General features: G+C 41.0%; 1 pseudogene; it reads left to right on the forward strand.

Moving 5' to 3' along the window:
• The first annotated feature begins 18089 nt into the window (after positions 1–18089).
• LOC125999894 (uncharacterized) lies at positions 18090–18184 on the forward strand (annotated as a pseudogene).
• Positions 18185–22575: the final 4391 nt, after the last annotated feature.

Genomic DNA, 22575 nt, shown 5'->3' on the forward strand with positions numbered 1-22575 from the left:
GCTATCCTAAATCATCTGAGAAAGGCCTCACCCTACATCCATCTCGCCATCATCCATCTCCATCCAGGACTCAATAATTAGTAAGTTTTTCAACAGAAACCCCAATTTTGATCCCATAGTACACTGAGCATTGCCTTAAGTGATCCCTGAATAAAGAATTGTTAGTAGCCCTGGAGCAGCACAAGCATTGCCTTCAATCAGAAAATGCGATTCTACCTCATCTATAAAAATGATCAAAAGTTTTTCCCCTTTTTGTTGTTTCAGCTAATGTGGTACATTGCATTTATTTTTATATTTTAAGGAAATCTTGCTTTTCTTAAATATACCCAACAAAGAGGAGCTCTTGGTATACAGCCACTTAACTCTTGTACTATCTCTTTGGCCTGCCACCAGATGACTTTCTTAAATTGATAAAGCATATCTATACTAATTATGTTTCTTTGTTTTGGTGGGTGCCTCACCTGACAGTGCTCAGGACCCACTCTTGGTTCTAGCCTCAGAGGCCACCTTATGGCTTTATTCTCAGGAGACACTCCTCTGGCAGTGATTGAAGGACCATGTGCACTGCCTGGAATTGAATCTGGGTCACTAAAAGCCACTGTCTTAACCCCTGTACTATCTGTCCATCCTTGTATTTTACTTTCTCATGTTTTGTTCAGGAATTTTGTAGCTTTATTCAATAGAGATCTTGGTCAGTATGTTTATTTTGCTTTATTTTCCTCTGGAGTTGTCATATAAGATTTATATTGACCTCCTTATAGTAGGAGAGGAGATTTTTGTCTATAAAACTGAGCTTACATGGGAGGAGCTCAGAAGAGATCCTTGGGACTCTTGCCTGGAAGCAGACTCTCTGGTGTTGCAATGATGTATGCATGAAAAATGGGATGAACAGGGCCCGGAGAGATAGCACAGCGGCGTTTGCCTTACAAGCAGCCGATCCAGTACCAAAGGTAGTTGGTTCGAATCCCGGTGTCCCATATGGTCCTCCGTGCCTGCCAGGAGCTATTTCTGAGCAGACAGCCAGGAGTAACCCCTGAGCATTGCCGGGTGTGACCCAAAAAACAAAAAACAAAAAAAAAAAAAAAAGAAAGAAAAATGGGATGAACAATATTGCAAAATCTTGCTTCCTCAATAAAACGGTTAAATAAAAGCCAATTATTCTAGAGACAACACTGAACTGGCTATGTAGAATGTCATAGATTTGACATAGTTTATTGTGAAAATATTCATTAATAGCAAAGAAAAGGATCAAAGAGAACAGACTCATATGCCACATGCTTCCCTGTGCAATGCTAGGAGCCTGTGTGTGGCCAAAAGCATACAAAGAATATAATAAAAGTGGTTAATTGTATTTTTATCCACTGTGGAGTAATGAAAGCTGATTACCCCCAGGTGGTAATTGGCACTGAATGACAATGTATGATAATTGACTTTTTATCACAGAACTTTAATGTTGGACTTGCTCCTTCAAGCCCTTGTTCTCTCTTGAACATATATTTCACTTGTACATCTCTGAATGACTTTTCTTGCTCTTCCTAGCTCCAGTTCCATTATTTTGTTTTGATTTTTGTATGTTGCAGCTTGTGGCCCTCAGGATTTGCTCCTGACTTTGTACTCAGGATCGCTCCGCATTATTTGGGGAATGGGGGAGGGGGATGTGGATTCAGGATTCAATATGGGTTCAATTCTGGCTTGAACCCACACTGTGCATGTATAAAGCAAATGCCCTCCCTGCTGTACTATTGCTGTGATCCCTCTGATTCTTTCTCAAACACTTACTCCTTTCCTTCTCCCCTCTAACATCTTTCTAAGTAAGTTTTATTCAATGAAAACTATTACTCCACTACATTATTTTGGTTTTTGGTGACACTCAGGGCTTACTCCTGGCTATGTGCCCAGAAATCACCACGGGTGAGGGTGATCATATGGGACTCTAGGGGCCAAACCCAGGTCCTTCCTGGATCAGTCTTGTGCAAGGCAAATTCCCTATCGCTGAGCTATTGCTCAGGCCCCTCCACTAAATTTTTTAAATTGAATTCAAATTAGGTTACTTTGCCTGAAAACAAGTTGGTCTATGGTAAATCTTGGTCTATGATTGAAATTCAAGTTTTTTCTTTAAATACTTCATATTGATAGATCTATGTGTATGTATATATATATATATATACATATATATATGTGTATATATACACACAATAAAGCCTGTCACTTTGTGGTTGTTTTATTCTGTTTTAAATGGATTATATTGGTTGTTTTCTCAAGAAATGAAGACTGATGAAGAAGAGTGTAATGTGGCCCCTGAAAACAAAAGGAAACAGGATGAAAACCTTGAGAATCCAGTGAAGAAAAAGCCAAAAAGGATGCTGGTGGAGAACAAAGAAATAATGGAAATGGACTCCATCTCTGAGAACTCATCCCAGTTTGTTCCTACAGGTAAGGAGGTTTGTCTTTCCCTCTTCTATCTCTTGCACAGCACCACTGGGTTCCATCCACTTTCACACCACTGGAATATTCTCATCACAGTTGCAAGTTTTGACTACTGGTGCTAATTATCTTCTTAGATTCAATCAGCACAATTGTTCATTTCCACTGCATTTAAATACTTTTGGAGTCCCATATTCCACTGCAATGTCACTTAGCAGGCCACTAAAATAAACTCTTACTTCATTTTATTACATCCCATTGTGTTTTTCCGTGTCCTGTCTTTTTTCTGCCCCGCTTCCTAGTATTCATGTAGACACCAGATTGTGCTCTAACCTCCAAAACTTATTATCCTGCTTTTGTATTCTCAGGGGAATCTGAACATCCAGCTATGGTCTCCCACTGTGGTACATTTGGAGTAGCTGCTCTGTCTTAAGGGTTCTCACTAATCAGCTTCCTGGCCTCTGCACTCTTGTTCTACTCCTGGCCTCTGCTCTACGGTTCTACTTGTTACATCTGTTCTTTGGGTCTCCTCCTGTCCTCTGTGCATCCTTGGTTCTTGATCATGCCTGCTTTAATGGTCCCTGTTCCTGCTAAGACTATAACCTCAGCTCTTCCTCTGCATATGCACAGGGCATCAAGTTTTCAATAGAGCCTCACATTTTTTATTTTTCCTTGCTTTTCTAATATCGCCAGTATAATTTTTTCTTGTTTTTTATTTCTCAGATATATTTTTCTAGGTTTTTATTTCTCAAAACAAACTTACAAGTTATTACTATGGGATCTAATCACTTGTAAAATAAAATTTCCACCAGGTCAGCCTCCCAGTCAATGTTTACGAGTCCAGAACCCATCCTGGTGATTCTCAGTCAAACTGGCAGGTGGTTCAATGCAAAAATTCAATGATTTGGTTCTTTTCTGGACTCATACAGGCTATTTTCCCAGCCACCCATCCAGTGCTTGGGAATCTCTAAGGTTGCACATAGTGATTGTCAGGGACATATGGTTATCGGGGAATAAAACTAGGGAAGACTATTTGCACTGCAGGTGCCTTAACACCTGTTCTATCTCTTTGGCTCTTTAAATGTTCCCTAATATTATGTGTGTGGAAAAGTTTACTCATATAGAAATCCTCAACTTCCATTCGTAGGTACCAAGATCTACCTCTGATCACTTGTCCTCATTTTCCACATTTATGTGGAAAAACTTTAATTTCCTCACTTTATGAGCCTCTATATTATTTTGTTATTTACCTTCTAGAACTATCTGGCCTAATTTCATTCTGTCATTAATGGTATCAAATGGTATTGTTGGTATTAAAAGATAAATCCACTGAGACATTATCTTGGTATTTGGTCACGTCTTTTCGGGGGTTACTTCTCCCAAGATATTCTCAGGCACCCCATGAACCTCAAGGATGATTCTCAGTCAACTGACAAAATGTGTCAATGCAAGGGGCTAAGGACATAATGCTGTTTAAGCCTTGAAGTGCCAGAGATTACCTAGGCTACAGACAGTACTTGGGGGTCTCCAAGGCAGTATCTGGTGATGCTTGGGTGACCATGTGATGTCTGCAAAACCATGAACACATACCCGGAGGGCACAGCAATGTACTTTCTCCCTTCCCATTGGTTCACTTCATCTTTGAATGAATAATTTCAGATGCAAATACAGACAGGTTGTGGAATCATTTCTCTCCTGTATTGTCCTTGGTCAAAGCCTCCAGCATCTCTATTCGAGTTTATGCATATTGTTTGGTTTATCTGCCCAAGCCTATGTTAATCACCAAGGCCAGATAAATTTGTAGGATTTTCCTTCATGTAGCTTGGGGCTTCAATCACTTAGGCCCAATTTGTCTGGGCGGACACTATTTACACATTTCAAACTCTGGCCATAGTGGCTAAAGCCACATTGTCTTAACCATTCTGGGGACCCTTAGAGTGTCTGAATGAAGTTTATGCCTGTCATTTCATCTTTTCCTCTTAGATATTCTTGATTCTTTTTAAAAAATTACTTTAGGTTAATCAAAAATGTGGAGTCACCTCTGCAATTGCTCACCAATTGTCTCTAAGGACTCCCAGTTTACTTGCCTCTAATTCAGTCCCAAAATTCTCACCAGATCAAAACATTGATCCTAAATGAAGTGTAACACATTTTTGTCTCAGAACTCACTTCAGATGGTCGAGATCAGGGTGTAGGGTGAATCAGTCCACTATAATAATCTAATTAAAAATTTAACCTCCTTTAAAGTAACATCCACTTCAGCAGTCTTCAAGATCATGCTGACATTGCAAACTATTATTATGTGTTTGTCTCTCTAACTTTGCTATTACTTTTTGCTTTCCTGAACCACATGCCTATTTCTTTCCTTGACCCCATCAATTTCCATTTCCTCCATTTCCAGGGACAGGAGGGAGAAGAAAGAGAGAGAATGAAATAACAACAGGCTAAACACATGCTTTGCATGAGGCATGCAGGGCATGCAGGAGGCACAAATTTGACTTCCCACACTGCATATATGTACTGAGCATCACTGGGAGCGACTCCTAAGCACAGTGCCAGGAGTGGTCCCAGAATACCACTGAGTCCAAACTTCCCTCAAAAATCATAGAGAGGCTGGAGAGATTGTAGGGCATTTGTAGGAGTAGGACATTTTACTTCCATGTAGTTAACCCAGTACTATACCCAGCACCCATAAATATGGTCCCCTGAGCACCTCCAGGAATGATTCCTGAGTGCAGAGGCAGGAGTAACCTGAGAGCATCACTAGGTTTCTTCCCCACAGAACAGATAAAGAAAATAAGTCCTTAAAAGCCCATAACCACCTTGAAACCAATTATTAGAAGGGGCATTCAATATTTAACAGAAATGAAGAGAAATCTAAGAGACTAATACTTACAAGGGCAGAAGTGTTCATAAGAACAAAAACAGACTTACCTGACGTTTGCTTTCCTCTGCTGTCTCCAATCACACCAACAGTCTCGAGCTCTCAATATTAAGTACGAGTTCTACTCTGCATGCCAGCCACTGTCCTGTGGAAATCTTAATTGAGGACACTGCACCATCAAGATAGCAACTTAGTTCAAGGAGTACAAAAAGATACAGAAGAGTGGCCTCAACTTCTCCAGCAACTTCATCTCACCACCACATCACATCACAGCAGGGGCTCCCCTATCTTATTTCCCACTGTACCCATGTACAAGGAGGGGGTATCCCTTTCTTCTCACAGACACCACTGAACCTCCACCTCTTGGCACACTGTCCTATCTTGAACTCAAAAATCCTCCGAGACTATGATCATTTTCATTTGCCAATACAGACTTTAACTCTCCCAACACTCTCTTACAACCTGGGAGCTGGGTCTTAGTGGGGTCACAGGGTATTCCTTTGGGAAGTACTAAACCTTTACATTCCAATTGGAAAGACCCTTAACTTGTTATTTTACTCCCTAACTGCCTCATAACTATTCTGCATAGAATCCTTGGAGAACGAAGATGAGGACGAGGATGAGGATGAGGATGAGGACGAGGACGAGGATGAGGACGAGGATGAGGACGAGATTGAGGACGAGATTGAGGACGAGGATGAGGACGAGATTGAGGACGAGGATGAGGAGGATGAGTGCAAGTTGATGTCAGATCTGGAAGAGGACTTGATGTCTGAAACTTCTTCCTCCTCCGGGTTTGCTTCTGAAAAGCAACCAGCATACACCTGTGAAGTAGTCAGTGACCTGAAGATAATCATCAGATGGTAAAATCTAGTCCACAATGGTGGTGCCCACTCTAACGGTAAGAGTACTCTGCTCATTTTGTCATCTTACTACTCCAGTAATAGCGTACTGCTTATTAACTTGCTCCAATTCAAGTACAATTTTAATTATGCTTAAATGTTGCTTAACTCAAATGCCTTATCATCTGCACTTATTTTTTTTTTGTTTTTGGGCCACACCCAGTGGTGCTCAGGGTTTACTCCTGGCTGTCTGCTCAGAAATAGCTCCTGGCAGGCACAGGGGACCATATGGGACACCGGGATTCAAACCAAACACCTTAGGTCCTGGATCGGCTGCTTGCAAGCAAACACTGCTGTGCTATTTTTCCGGGCCCAATGCACTTATTTTCTATTCTCTTTCCCTGCAACTCAATACCACCTTTTGCTTATTTTTTTAACCAAGGCCCTTTACCACTTATCATAAGATAACAGTACATCTCCAATGCACCAATGATTTGATACCTGAAGTAAATTTCACCAAATGCAAATAAATGTACAAACAAATTATCAGAGAATTCCTGCAGGGAGCTGTCAGATTTCTTTTTTTTTTTTATGTCCTTTTGGTGCTTGACTGGTTCTAAGCAATCTCTTCTGGTTCCAAATCGTTCCTGCCCCAAATCTTATAGCATCTGCAGAGTTATCCCTAGAGATGTAAACTCAGGAGGGCCTGCTACTTATTTCTATCCTACAGCTGAAACTACTATCTGAGGATGAACTTGGGCTAATTTCCCCTGAAGTGATTGATCCAGAGGCTGTTTTTTTTTTTTTATTTAAACACCTTGATTACATACATGATTGTGTTTGGGTTTCAGTCATAAAAGGAACACCACCCATCACCAGTGCAACATTCCCATCACCCAAGTCCCAAATCTCCCTCCTCCCCACCCAACCCCCGCCTGTACCCTAACCAAGCTCTACATTTCCCTCATACATTCTCAATATTAGGACAGTTCAAAATGTAGTTATTTCTCTAAATAAACTCATCACTCTTTGTGGTGAGCTTCCTGAGGTGAGCTGGAACTTCCAGCTCTTTTCTCTTTTGTGTCTGAAAATTATTATTACAAGGGTGTCTTTCATTTTTCTTAAAACTCATAGATGAGTGAGACCATTCTGCGTTTTTCTCTCTCTCTCTGACTTATTTCACTCAGCATAATAGATTCCATGTACATCCATGTATAGGAAAATTTCATGACTTCATCTCTCCTGACAGCTGCATAATATTCCATTGTGTATATGTACCACAGTTTCTTTAGCCATTCGTCTGTTGAAGGGCATCTTGGTTGTTTCCAGAGTCTTGCTATGGTAAATAGAGCTGCAATGAATATAGGTGTAAGGAAGGGGTTTTTGTATTGTATTTTTGTGTTCCTAGGGTATATTCCTAGGAATGGTATAGCTGGATCGTATGGGAGCTCGATTTCCAGTTTTTGGAGGAATCTCCATATCGCTTTCCATAAAGGTTGAACTAGACGGCATTCCCACCAGCAGTGGATAAGAGTTCCTTTCTCTCCACATCCCCGCCAACACTGTTTATTCTCATTCTTTGTGATGTGTGCCATTCTCTGGGGTGTGAGGTGGTATCTCATCGTTGTTTTGATTTGCATCTCCCTGATGATTAGTGATGTGGAACATTTTTTCATGTGTCTTTTGGCCATGTGTATTTCTTCTTTGTCAAAGTGTCTGTTCATTTCTTCTCCCCATTTTTTGATGGGGTTAGATGTTTTTTTCTTGTAAAGTTCTGTCAGTGCCTTGTATATTTTGGAGATTAGCCCCTTATCTGATGGGTATTGGGTGAATAGTTTCTCCCACTCAGTGGGTGGCTCTTGTATACTGGGCACTATTTCCTTTGAGGTGCAGAAGCTTCTCAGCTTAATATATTCCCATCTGTTAATCTCTGATTTCACTTGCTTGGAGAGTGCAGTTTCCTCCTTGAAGATGCCTGTAATGTCCTGGAGTGTTTTGCCTATGTGCTGTTCTATATATCTTATGGTTTTGGGGCTGATATCGAGGTCTTTAATCCATTTGGATTTTACCTTTGTACATGATGTTAGCTGGGGGTCTAAGTTTAATTTTTTGCAAGTGGCTATCCAATTGTGCCAACACCACTTGTTGAAGAGGCTTTCCCTGCTCCATTTAGAATTTCCTGCTCCTTTATCAAAAATTAGATGGTTGTATCTCTGGGGAACATTTTCTGAGTATTCAAGCCTATTCCACTGATCTGAGGACCTATCCTTATTCCAATACCATGCTGTTTTGATAACTGTTGCTTTGTAGTACAGTTTAAAGTTGGGAAAAGTAATTCCTCCCATATTCTTTTTCCCAATGATTGCTTTAGCTATTCGAGGGTGTTTATTGTTCCAAATGAATTTCAAAAGTGTCTGATCCACTTCTTTGAAGAATGTCATGGGTATCTTTAGAGGGATGGCATTAAATCTGTATAATGCCTTGGGGAGTATTGACATTTTGATGATGTTAATCCTGCCAATCCATGAGCAGGGTATGCGTTTCCATTTCCGTGTGTCCTCTCTTATTTCTTGGAGCAGAGTTTTATAGTTTTCTTTGTATAGGTCCTTCACATATTTAGTCAAGTTGATTCCAAGATATTTGAGTTTGTGTGGCACTATTGTGAATGGGGTTGTTTTCTTAATGTCCATTTCATCCTTATTACTATTGGTATATAGAAAGGCCATTGATTTTTGTGTGTTAATTTTGTAGCCTGCCACCTTGCTATATGAGTCTATTGTTTCTAGAAGCTTTTTGATAGAGTCTTTAGGGTTTTCTAAGTAGAGTATCATGTCATCTGCAAACAGTGAGAGCTTGACTTCTTCCTTTCCTATCTGGATTCCCTTGATATCCTTTTCTTGCCTAATCGCTATAGCAAGTACTTCCAGTGCTATGTTGAATAGGAGTGGTGAGAGAGGACAGCCTTGTCTTGTGCCAGAATTTAGAGGGAAGGCTTTCAGTTTTTCTCCATTGAGGATAATATTTGCCACTGGCTTGTGGTAGATGGCCTTCACTATATTGAGAAAGGTTCCCTCCATTCCCATCTTGCTGAGAGTTTTGATCAAGAATGGGTGTTGGACCTTATCAAATGCTTTCTCTGCATCTATTGATATGATCATGTGGTTTTTATTTTTCTTGTTATTGATGTTGTGTATTATGTTGATAGATTTACGGATGTTAAACCAGCCTTGCATTCCTGGGATGAAACCTACTTGATCGTAGTGGATGATCTTCTTAACGAGGCATTGAATCCTATTTGCCAGGATTTTGTTGAGGATCTTTGCATCTGCATTCATCAGTGATATTGGTCTGTAATTTTCTTTTTTGGTAGCGTCTCTGTCTGGTTTAGTTATCAAGGTGATGTTGGCTTCATAAAAGCTATTTGGAAGTGTTTCTGTTTGTTCAATTTCATGAAAGAGTCTTGCCAAGATTGGCAGTAGTTCCTCTTGGAAAGTTTGATAGAATTCATTAGTGAATCCATCTGGACCTGGGCTTTTGTTTTTTGGCAGACATTTGATTACTGTTTTAATTTCATCAATGGTGATGGGGGTGTTTAGATATGCTACATCCTCTTCCTTCAACCGTGGAAGATTATAAGAGTCCAAGAATTTATCCATTTCTTCCAGGTTCTCATTTTTAGTGGCGTAGAGTTTTTCAAAGTAGTTTCTGATTACCCTTTGAATCTCTGTCATATCAGTAGTGATCTCTCCTTTTTCATTCCTGATACGAGTTATCAAGTTTCTCTCTCTCTCTTTCTTTGTTAGGTTTGCCAGTGGTCTATCAATCTTGTTTATTTTTTCAAAGAACCAACTTCTGCTTTCGTTGATCTTTCGGATTGTTTTTTGAGTTTCCACTTCGTTGATTTCTGCTCTCAGCTTTGTTATTTCCTTCTGTCTTCCTATTCTTGGGTCCTTTTGTTGAGCATTTTCTAGTTCTATTAGCTGTGTCATTAAGCTACTCAGGTAAGCTCCTTCTTCCTTCCTGATGTGTGCTTGCAAAGCTATAAATTTTCCTCTCAGTACTGCTTTTGCTGTGTCCCATAAGTTCTGAGAGTTTGTGTCTTTATTGTCATTTGTTTCCAGGAACCTTTTTATTTCCTCCTTGATTTCATCTCGGACCCACTGGTTATTGAGCATGAGGCTGTTTAACTTCCAGGTGTTAAAGTGTTTCTTCTGAGTCCCTTTGGAGTTCACAAATAATTTCAGAGCCTTGTGGTCAGCGAAGGTAGTCTGCAAAATTTCTATCCTCTTGATCTTATGGAGGTATGTTTTATGTGCCAGCATGTAGTCTATCCTGGAGAATGTCCCATGTACATTGGAGAAGAATGTGTATCCAGGTTTCTGGGGATGGAGTGTCCTATATAGATCCACTAGGCCTCTTTCTTTCATTTCTCTCCTCAGGTCTAGTATATTCTTGTTGGGTTTCAGTCTGGTTGACCTGTCCAGTGTTGACAAAGCCGTGTTAAGGTCCCCCACAATTATTGTGTTGTTGTTGATATTATTTTTCAGATTTGTCAACAGTTGTATTAAATATTTTGCTGGCCCCTCATTCGGTGCATATATGTTTAGGAGAGTGAATTCTTCCTGCTCTACGTACCCCTTGATTAATATAAAATGTCCGTCTTTGTCCCTTACAACCTTCCTGAGTATAAAGTTTGCATTATCTGATATTAGTATGGCCACTCCAGCTTTTTTATGGGTGTTGTTTGCTTGGATAATTTTTCTCCAGCCTTTTATTTTGAGTCTATGTTTGTTCTGACTATTCAGGTGCGTTTCTTGTAGGCAGCAGAATGTTGGATTGAGTTTTTTGATCCATTTAGCCACTCTGTGTCTCTTAACTGGTGCATTTAGTCCATTGACGTTGAGAGAAAGAATTGTCCTGGGATTTAACGCCATCTTTATTTCAAAATTTGGTGTGTCTTTTGGGTAGTCTTGTCTTAGATTAGGTCTTTCAGTTTTTCTCTTAAGACTGGTTTTGTGTCTGTGAAGTTTCTGAGCTGTTTTTTGTCTGTGAAACCATGTATTCTTCCATCAAACCGGAAAGTGAGTTTTGCTGGGTATAGTATTCTGGGTGAAGCATTCATTTCATTCAGTCTTGTCACAATATCCCACCACTGCTTTCTGGCATTGAGTGTTTCTGGTGACAGGTCTGCTGTAAATCTCAGGGAAGCTTGCTTGAACATGATTTCCCCTTTTGATCTTGCTGTTTTCAGAATTCTGTCTCTATCTGTGGGATTTGTCATTGTGACTAGGATGTGTCTTGGGGTGGTTTTTCTGGGGTCTCTTTTGGTTGGTACTCTTCGGGCATGCAGGATTTGATCACATATATTCTTTAGCTCTGGAAGTTTCTCTTTAATGATGTTCTTGACCATTGATTCTTCCTGGAAATTTTCTTCCTGGGTCTCTGGGACTCCAATGATTCTTAAGTTGTTTCTGTTGATCTTATCATAGACTTCTATTTTCGTCTGTTCCCATTCTTTGACTAATTTTTCCATTGTCTGCTCATTTGCTTTAAGTTTTTTGTCCAATCTCTCCTGCTGTATGGAATTGTTATGTATCTCATCTTCCACAGCACCAAGTCTATTCTCAGCTTCTGATACCCTGTCCCAGAGCTTATCCATTTTGTCATTCACTTCGTTTACTGACTTTTTCAGTCCTGTTAGTTGACATGTTATTTCAGTTTGGAGTTTTGTCATTTCTGCCTTCATATTTTCTTGGTTCTTATTAGTGTTCTGTTCAACTCGATCCATGGTTTCTTGGAGTCTGTTGAGCACCTTCCATATTGCTAGTCTAAAGTCCTTATCTGAGAGGTTGATTAGTTGTTCAGTCATTATCTGGTCCTCAGAATTGTCATCTTCATTCTCTATGTCTGATGCTGGCCTGCGTTGTTTCCCCATTGTCACACTTGTATTGTGGGTTTTTCTACGTGTTGTGGTGGTATTCATTGTCTATATGATGTAGGCAGCACACTCCTCTGGCTCCTCCCTTTCTGGATGGGCTGACTTGCCTCTAAGGGAGGGGAGTCCTCCGTGGATGGAGCCTCACACTGGGTCAAATCTTAGGCCCGAGCATGCAACAGAGAAGACAGTCCAGAGAGAAATGTGTGCTTCTGTGATATAGCGCCGTTCTTAGTGTGATTTTTCCTTCTTGTTGCAATGGAGTTCTTTCCTTAGAAAGAGTGCACGGCCGCGTAGCGAAGCGGAGCGGCCGTGCTCCTCTGAGCCTCTTTTTGCCCCACTCGCAAGAGTTTCACGCAAGAGGACAGTAGACAGACATACTTTCGATGATTTTCCCCGCCTGGTGTCACACACAGGGAGCCGGGTTTTGCAAAGCTTAGCCGGTTTTTATGCTCTGAAGTCCCTCCCTGAAAATGGCGTCTGGGCGAGCGAGGTTTCTGGAGGCTCTTTTTGCCCCAATCGCAAGAGTTTCACGCAAGAGGACAGTAGACAGACATAGACAGGTCACACTCACAGTCTTTCACAGTTGAGCCCCACTGGGCCGGTGTACTTTCGCGGATTTTCCCCGCCTGGTGTCACACACAGGGAGCCCGCTGTCAGATTTCTTACCTTTGAAAGTATCCTTATAACAAGACTTATATCTTGCCTCTTTCTTCAATCTATTTTCCAAGCTCAGTACTCACACTCTTTTCTTTGGTGCCCTATACTCCCCTCTACCTCCATATACTGATAGAAGTATTTGTGACCCTGCCCTGTAGACTGAATTCTTATTCCTATACTGGCTATTTTCACCAAATGGTTGTAGCCTTGGCCACGCAATATTCCCAGATAATTGCTCCTGATAAACGAAATTCAGTATCAAGATGGGCATTACCTACAATTTGCGACTGAATTTAATAGTTAAGCTTCAGTATTCAAAAACATTAGACTTAATTTAACTACCACACTCTATCTTCGATGGAAACAAAAGTACTCATGGCCTATCTTGTTTATTCCCAATTTCTTTGTTTAACCAAACTTCTGACTACACATAACCACACACTTTCTCTGTTCCATGGAAATATAATATCCTCTAGTCATTTTCACACAGAAAAGAAAACATAAGCTAGATATGCCATTCTTTTTTGATGAGCCTGTTTTTTTTGCCTAAAATACTTTGCTGACTACACAGAGGTTGACCAGAATTTTTTGCACACAATACAAGTTATTTGAGTGCTATACCCAGTAGTGCTCAGAGCTTACTCCTGCCTTTGATCTAGGGATCACTTCTGGCAGACTCTTGGGACCATCGAGGGTGGTGGGATCCAAGTTGAGTCACCCTGTGCAGGTAAACTCCCTACCAGAGGCACCAAATATCATTGCTCCATTCCCACTTTCCATTCTTCTAAGCCAACGTCTCTGATACCTGCCACAGCAACTGCTATAGAGGGACATTTGGTAGATAAAATGAGTGAGACAAATATACAGCCATTCAAGAATGGGGCTCTGTTATCATTGTCATACCCAGCCTTTTCAATGCCTCCAACCTAATTGGCATGTAACCTGCATTCTTATTTACATGATACTCAAACTGGTCTTTCCCACTTCTGAAATTAATTTTGTATAATGGAAAGCCTATTTCTACCCTTGTTCATCGTAGAACAAAAATAGATAGTCCAGGATTCTTGTTTCTTTTCATTGGAATTCTAACAGGAATCAGAACAGGAATAACTGGCTCTGCCATGCACATCCAAGCTTGGAATTTAGTGCGAACACTAGTGAAGGAAAGTAAAGCCTTAACAACGTTCATGGAAGCCATTCAGTGAAAACTAAAGTTGGCTGACAGCTAAAAGTAGAAGCTTTCAATTTATAAATTAGAAAGACTTTCCCCAATCCAGGGGAAATGTGTGCGCTTCTCTTGTGTGAATAGTGGTGCTTTGTGTTGATAAGTTTGAAATAGTTGCTGATTGCCTAGGACAAATTAGAAATAGATTTACCACTTAACTAATACAAACTCTTGAGTCCCAAATTGTGCAGTTGGAAATTAAACATCTGATCTTGGTTCAGAAGGCTGATACTTTTCCTAATACTTTAAACTGACATTCTCCTTTGCAAATGCTTGGTCCTTGGCTGCTAAAATGTCTTGTTTCTTTCATCCAACAGATGAGTCAACTGATATGTTGTAAAGCTCAACAACCAATATGCTGAAGTTTTATTTCTGATATTCTTCTCTTCATCTCTACATCCCAATGTCCTCAGGAAGCAGATACAGGAACTAGATCACTACCCCAATTCTGAAGCTTAATTACAAAAGAAGGTAGAGGAAATAATTCAAAGAGATCCATCCAGCCTGTAGACTTAAGGATTTAGTTCATCTAGCCTGTAGACTTGTGAGTTAATGCCATCTATGATCTCACAAGGGCATGGGTGTCATTGTAGACCAAATCCACAGACTTCCCTGCACAGATAGTCCCCCATGTAATGCCTCAAAAATCTACCTTGTAAAAATGAAAACTTGTTCAGAATATGGCATTTGTCACCTAGAGAGAAATTTTTTTTAGTAGTAACTAAGTTTTTTTTAATGTTTCTTAATCTTTCTATGTGGAAATATATACTGCCCAGGCAAATCCTCAACACCCATTCTTTTGTGACAACAGTTGCCTTTATTATTGTGCCTTCAGATTTGTATTGAGTAAATTGTCATTTAATCACTCATTGACTCAATTATTTAATTTATGTGCTTCATCTTGTAACTGATCTATCAGACCTCGTTTATGATCTGCCCTGCTGCACCTTGGTTGGAACTGCAGGGTATCATGTTAAGGTAAATAAGCTAGAGTGAGGACCAATAAAAGATAATCTTCCTCATCTGTGATAGAGAAACAAAAGAAATGAATAGATAATATTAAATGTTGACAAACCCTTGGCCTTGACTTCAAACCTGAGATTACCATGTAATGATTGAGTGGTTGGTGGGAAAGAAGAGGTGTATTAGAGCTCATAAAAGGCCAGTGGTAGAGGGAACTGGACCCCTTGTTAATATTGACGTTGTAGTAACTTTGTAAATCAAAATTATAAACATCAGTATGAAAATGATCTTTTTCTAAACTACAAAAAAATCTTGAAATAAAATAAAAAATTAGGATGGAATATTCATCATTGATGGTGGGAAGGTGTCACTGTTGACGGGTGGTGTACATTGAATGACAGAAACCCAGCTATGAGTATTTTTGTAACCACTGTGTTTAAATAAAGAAATAATTAATAAAAAATTTAAACTAATTTTAATACCAAATATTAAGAAGGAATAATAGTTGTATTTTACAAGGGAGGCTGGATGGTAAGAGGGAACTCAGATTAGTGGAGATGGATCCTGAAACTTTGGTAGTGCCTATAGTGGCATTGCCAGTGGGGGATGATATCTTCCCAGGTTCTCAATATTACAAAGAATTGATCTAGACACCGGTAAAATATAAAGCTAATTAATAGTTTTATTTGAAGGCACAAAGTACTCTAAAACCAAGTGGTCCAAGTATAGAGTGGCTTAGGAGCTCAAACCTGTATTTCAGGGCCTTTTCATTATAGCCTGAAGTTACTTATCACAGAAATGTGTTCAGTAATTGGAGATGTTGTTGGGGCTTGATGGATGCAAGCAAATTTTTGGAGATATTTGGTGGTTCATATTGGTGTGCATAGGATGTGGAACAAGATTCACAGTGGTGATTGGTGGTCCCAGTTTCCATTTCTTCTGACATGGACATCACTGAGTGTCTGGAACGAATGTGTGTGACCCAGTCAAAGCCAGCTGACACAGCATGGACTGACATTTGGTTTTTTTTCACTATCTTTGTTCCCTATCTAATCTGTCTACATCAGTGTAGCATCATTACATGCCTGAAATGGGAGAACTAACAAACACTGAAAGTGGTGTTTATGTTAAGATTTTTTATAAATTAAGTCTAACATCCTGTATGAGGTTGGAAGCAGTTTATTTTCCGAGACTTCAGTAAGGCACTCAGCACAGTTTACACATTGATCTCAAATCTATAACACCCCAAACAGATAATCTAGTCAAATGAAATGGACTTCTGATCTATTATTTTATTAGTTTCCAATATCAAACAGATGCATGGAGGCTTTACACACCAACAAGCGATTCTCAGCAGCAGAATAGATAAAACTTCAACTCAATTCTGACACTATCTACCAAGGGATAGAGTCAGATTATACATGTTAAGAGCTCAGTGTCTCAAGATTGTCAGGTAATTCTTAGGTCAGCCACCAAACCCAAGGTAAGCCCATGATTCTGAGATTTATTAGTTCATTCTGCCCGCCTTCTCAGTTTTCAGATGTGCTTTGCAAGCCCAAATAATTGTATATTCCTAATCAAGAGATAATAAAACCAAGAATACTCTCCTCCAGTTCAAATAATTGCTAGAAAGACACACAGAACTCAGGAAAGGCTCTCACTCATTCAATCATTGAATACTAAAGAGTAATCAGATAGAAGAGATGCATAGCAAATGTCTTCTGCAGGTGAGACATTAACCCCAAATCTATATCCATGCACTAACCCCCAAAGCTGTCTTCAGTCTCCTCATCTTAAGTGTTTATGGAAACTGCACTCTCCAAGCAAGAGAAAGCAGAGATTAACCGATGGGAATATATTAAACAGAGAAGCTTCTACACCGCAAAATATATAGCGCCCAGGATACAAGAGCCCCCCACCGAGTGGGAGAAACTATTCATCCAATACCCATCAGACAAGGGGCTAATCTCCAAAATATACAAGGCACTGACAGAAATTTACAAGAAACAAACATCTAATCCCATCAAAAAATGGGGAGAAGAAATGGACAGACACTTTGACAAAGAAGAAATACAGGGCCCGGAGAGATAGCACAGCGGTGTTTGCCTTGCAAGCAGCTGATCCAGGACCAAAGGTGGTTGGTTCAAATCCCGGTGTCCCATATGGTCCCCCGTGCCTGCTGGGAGCTATTTCTGAGCAGACAGCCAGGAGTAACCCCTGAGCACCACCGGGTGTGACCCCAAAACCAAAAAAAAAAAAAAACAAAAAACAGGGGGGGGGAATACAAATGGCCAAAAGTTACATGAAAAAATGCTCCACATCACTAATCATCAGGGAGATGCAAATCAAAACAACTATGAGGTACGACCTCACACCACAGAGATTGGCACACTTCACAAAGAATGAGAACAAGCAGTGTTGGCGGGATGTGCAGAGAAAGGATCTCTTATCCACTGCTGGTGGGAATGCCATCTAGTACAACCTTTATGGAAAGCAATATTGAGATTCCTCCAAAAACTGGAAATCGAGCTCCCATATGACCCAGCTATACCACTCCTGGGAATATACCTTAGGAACACAAAATTACCATACAAAAATCCCTTTCTCACACCTATATTCATTGCAGCACTATTTACAATAGCAAGACTCTGGAAACAACCAAGATGCCCGTCAATAGAAGAATGGTTAAAGAAACTATGGTACACATACACAATGGAATATTATGCAGCCCTCAGAAGAGATGAAGTCTTGAAATTTTCCTGTACATGTATGTATATGGAATCTATTATGCTGAGTGAAATAAGTCAGAGGGAGAGAGATAAACACAGAATGGTCTCACTCATCTATGGGTTTTGAGAAAAATGAAAAACATTTGTGTAAAGATTCTCAGAGACAAAATACAGGAGGACTGGGGGGTCCAGCTCCTGATATGAAGCTCACACAGGGATTGTTTAGTGCAGTCACAGAAATAATTACACTGAGAACTATCATAACTAAATGTGACTGAATGAGGGAAGTAGAAAGCCTGTCTAGTGTACAGGCCGGTGTAGGGTGGGGAGGAAGGACACTTGGGATATTGGTTATGGAAATGTTGCACTGGTGAAGGATTATATATATATATATATATGTTTAAAAAAATCAAAAAAGAAAAGATAAGGCCTCCCAATTTTTACCACAGGCTGTGTTCTTTACACTGACTGTATAGAAAGAGGAGGTACAGTAAAAAAATTTCTTGCTTCTGACGGTCATAGTTCGATGTTCTGAAGCCACAAATGTCAATGTAGATCATGATTGTGAAATCATAATTCATAATGTTGAATTCTGAACGGACATGAGTCTGAACATGACAATGAGTCATGATTCTGACATTACAATTGTCTTAATGTGGTCAAAATTTAGACAACAAATTTCTTGCTTGTTAGGTCATAATTCATAATATTGAGTTCAAATTGAGTCCCAAATATTGGGACCCCAGGGGATCGAACCGCAGTCCTTCCTTGGCTAGGGCGTGCAAGGCAGACACCTTACCTCTAGCGCCACCTCGCCGGTCCCAAAAATGTTTATATTATAATTCCTGCTTCTTAGGTCATATTTCAGACTCAGAAGTCAGAACTGTCCATTTCAGCCCAAAGACTGCAACATCATAACCCATGATGTTGAATTCAAAATGGCCAATATTTTCATAACCAGTGTGAACATCAGTCATGATTCTGACAACATATTGTCTAATTGCGGTGAAAAATATTTATATTAGAATTGTTGCCTCTTACATCATATTTCTAACTTCAGAAGTCAGAAATACCTTTTTAGCCCCAAAATATTGACTTCATAATAAATGATGTTGAATTCAGAATGGCCAATATTTTCATAACCAGTGTGATCATAAGTCAAGATTCTCACATCATATTGTCTTAATGTTGTGAGAAATGTTTATATTAGAATTCCTGCATATTTTGGACTTCAGAAGTCATAACTATCTATTTTACCACAAAAACTGTGACGTCGTAATGCTTAATGCTGAATTCAGAATGGCCATTATTTTCAGAATCAGTGTGGTCATGAGCCATGATTCTGATATCATATTGTCTTTTTGTGGTAAAAATTGTTTATATTAAAATTCCTGCTTCTGACATCATATTTCAAACTTCAGAAGTCAGTAATATAAAATGTTTATATTATAATTCCTTCTAATAAGGTCATATTTTGGACTTCAGAAGTGATAAATTATTCAGAGTAATATTTTAGGTACATATCTCATTAAATTCAGAACAGAACAACTTAAAAAATAGAAGGCAATCTGAAGAACTGCTGTAAGAACAATGAGCCTTGGTATTTTTAAATCACTCCATGACTGAGCCATCGGGCCAGTATCAGTCACCTCAGGGAATAGGTTGAACCCCATTGTGGGTAGAGCCGAGAAGAAACTAAAGAAATTAAATTGCTCATTGTCACCATTCTTACCTCCCTCATTAGTTGTTATCAGTAACTGGGAGTCAAGGAGGTTGGAACAACAGGAACTCTGAGCATCAGCAAAATCTTGGCTGTCAGTGAGGTGAGCAGAACAGACTGCCCCTCCCCAGCCAGCCCTTCTGGATAATTGTCACTGTCTTGTGTGGTGCCTCAGTTTCCACCAAAGGCAGCCTTCTCGAGGCCTGCACATACATAACTTGAGCAGTAGGTAGGGTGGAAACTTTAAATAGAATGTGCTGTTTTTATTTATTGAGGGTTCACTCCTGCCAGTGCTTAGGAGAACTTGGGCCACTCACAAATGGATTGGATGAGGAGTGCCCAGAGATGGGGGAGAGCGTGGAACCATGTGATATAAAGGTTTGAACCAAGGCTGGCAGTGTGCAAGACAAGCACCTTAACCTCGTATATTATCTCTCAGGCCACGTTGGATGCCTTGAAATTTTCTGACAAATGTTTGTAGCATTTCTATTAAATAGGCTTCCTCTTTTCCTGATCACATGGCGAGCTGTTGTTTTTTTTTAATTTATGTTCATATTCTTAGCCCAAGAACATAGCAAGAAAGAAAGAAAGTGAGTGGAGGAGGAGGAGTAACACAAATATGAAATGATGAAGGCCAGAGGCCAAGGGATTTCAGGTGCATTGGTGGAGATAAAAAAGGACAGAACTAAATATCCAAGCCAAAAGCAACAATGGATTCAAGAGACCCAAACTCTAATATTTCACACTAAGAGACTCCAACATCTAAAATTTCTCACTAATAATCTAAACTTTTTTTATTCTAAACTTTTAATGAGCCTGTTATACTTACAGGCTGGGGCAAAGGGTCGGGATACACTCTGGGAACGTGTTGGAGGGAGGCCTACACTGATGGTGGGATTGACTCTGATTTATTGTATGTCTGAAATCCAACTATGAAGGACTTTGTATATCACAATGGTTTCAATAAAAGAAAATCAGAAATCAAAAAAGTTTAAAAAGTATCATTCACAGAGAAATAGAGTGCCTGTGTAAAATATAGGCAGTGGATGATGGAGGAGAGAGATTGGGGGCATTGGTGTTGGGGGGTGTCCTTCTTATAACCAAAACCCAGCTCTAAACATGCTTGTAATCATGATTCTTAAATAAAGATATGAATTAGAAATATTTTAATGCGTGAAAACTTAGCACTAACAGAATTTTAAATTATAATTCCTAAAAAAACTTTATTTAAAAAGAACCTAAAGACTTGAATGCAGACTCTCAACGGAAAAAAGTAGCATTCACAAAAAACAAAGGTTGAGGCACATATGTGTTACCAGCATGTATATGCTGCATGTACACGCTTTCCTAGTTTTGCATTTGAATTCATACTGAGGCTATATCCAGGACGGTCTCTGTCTGTCTGTCTGTCTGTCTGTCTGTCTTCCTGTTCCTGTCTTTCTCCCTCCCTCTCTCTCTCCTTCTTTCTCTCCTCTCCTCCTTCTCCCCCTCTTTTCTCCATTCTTTGTCTTTCTCAGAATCTTTTACAAAAAATGGTTTGCAAGAGCCAGTTTGGCTTTTTGTTGGTGGGGGAGGGGTCACACCCGGCAGTGCTTAAGGCCAACTCCTGGCTTCACACTCAGGAATCGCTCCTGGCAGGCTCAGGGGAAAAAAGAAGATGCCAGGATTCAAACCAATGACCTTCTGCATGAAAGGCAAATGCCTTATCTCCATGCTCTCTCTCTGGCCCCGGAAGAGCCCCTTTGTGACCTGTTTGTTGTCAGCGCTCATGTCCCAGGGCTTGTGGGCCCTATGCGGCTCTGGGCCTTGACAGTCCCCGCCCTCCCAATTCACTTTAGCTCTTGAGAATTTCGCTCTGGCTGGGGGTGACACCCCGTCCCTGGGGCGCCGCTGAGCTCCTGCTCTTTGCTCTTGCCCGCTCCCGCCCACCTGCAGAGCCGCGGGGCCAACAGGGCGAGAGCGCAGCTTTGCAGGCGCTCGGGCATGCGCAGCTGCTCCCAAGTCACCTGAGCGCTCGAGTTTTTGCGCTGGACGCTGCGAGACACGCGAAGCTCCCGGAGTGCGCTGCAACCCGCCTGGGACCTGCTCTCCTCCAAGGCGGCTCACTTCGCCTGGGGGCGAGGTGGGAGCAGTTTGCTGGAGCGCACTTTTCTCGAACTGCGGGGGGATAGTGGGCGCCTTTGCGGACATCTTCAGGCAGGTGAGAAGTTAGCACCTTAGAGCCCCCCAAAGTCTTTCCTCGGGGCTCTCTGTCCCTGCCCTGAAAGGGGGGTTGTCCTTGGGAGGGCCTGAAATTAAGGGAACTTACTCTCTTGGGGGGGGGTGTGTGCTTCATTCCGAGGCCGTGTCCTGGACACTTTTCTTTTTTTATTCTTTTCTGATTAGTGGGTCACACCGGCACTCAGAAGTTACTCCCAGCAGGCACGCAGGACCCTAGGAGATGCCGGGATTCCATCCGCAATCAGTCCTGGGTCGGCTGAGTGCAAGGCAAACGCCCTCCCACTGTGCGATCTCTCACTGGCCCAATGGGCATGTTATCTTTGGGTGACTAGAGGTACAGACTCTTAGGGTCACTCTCGAGGACAGATGGAGGGGGCTCTCTTCGGGGCTGCATGAAGAAAGAGGGTCTTACTGCGACCGTCGTGTTTGGGCCGAGAGTGGGGTGAGTGGCTATTACTGGGATGCCCGGTGTCAACTCATGGTGGGGGGCTTTCCCTGATTTCTGTTTCTAGGGGGCTGGGAACTCCTAAAGGTGGTGCTCGTCTCCATGTGGCGGGAAGCATGTGGTGTTGTGGATTGAAATGGGGCGTCCTCGAGCACAGTCACAGCTTTATGAGCGTCCTGGCGCCTCTTTGATTTCTTTACGTTTAATTGCCTCAGTCTGGTTTGACTTAAAAAAAAGTAGGGGTCGGAGTGGTGGTGCGGGCGATAGGGCATTTGCCTTGCATTCTCTGGCCTAGAATGGTCCTCCGTTCGATCCCCTGGCATCCCATATGGTCCCTGAGCTGCCAGGAGTGATTTCTGAGCGCATAGCCAGGAGGAACCCCTGAGCCTCACCGGGTGTGGCCCTCAAACAAAATAAAAGGAAAAGAAAGAGAAAAAAAGGGACTGGAGAGACATGTTCAAATGAAAACATGTACTTCTCCAGAGGGAAAATGCTGCGAGTAACATCTCAATTTGAGCTGCTGAGCTG

Source organism: Suncus etruscus, chromosome X (assembly GCF_024139225.1).
Source record: "Suncus etruscus isolate mSunEtr1 chromosome X, mSunEtr1.pri.cur, whole genome shotgun sequence".
NCBI lineage: Eukaryota > Metazoa > Chordata > Mammalia > Eulipotyphla > Soricidae > Suncus > Suncus etruscus.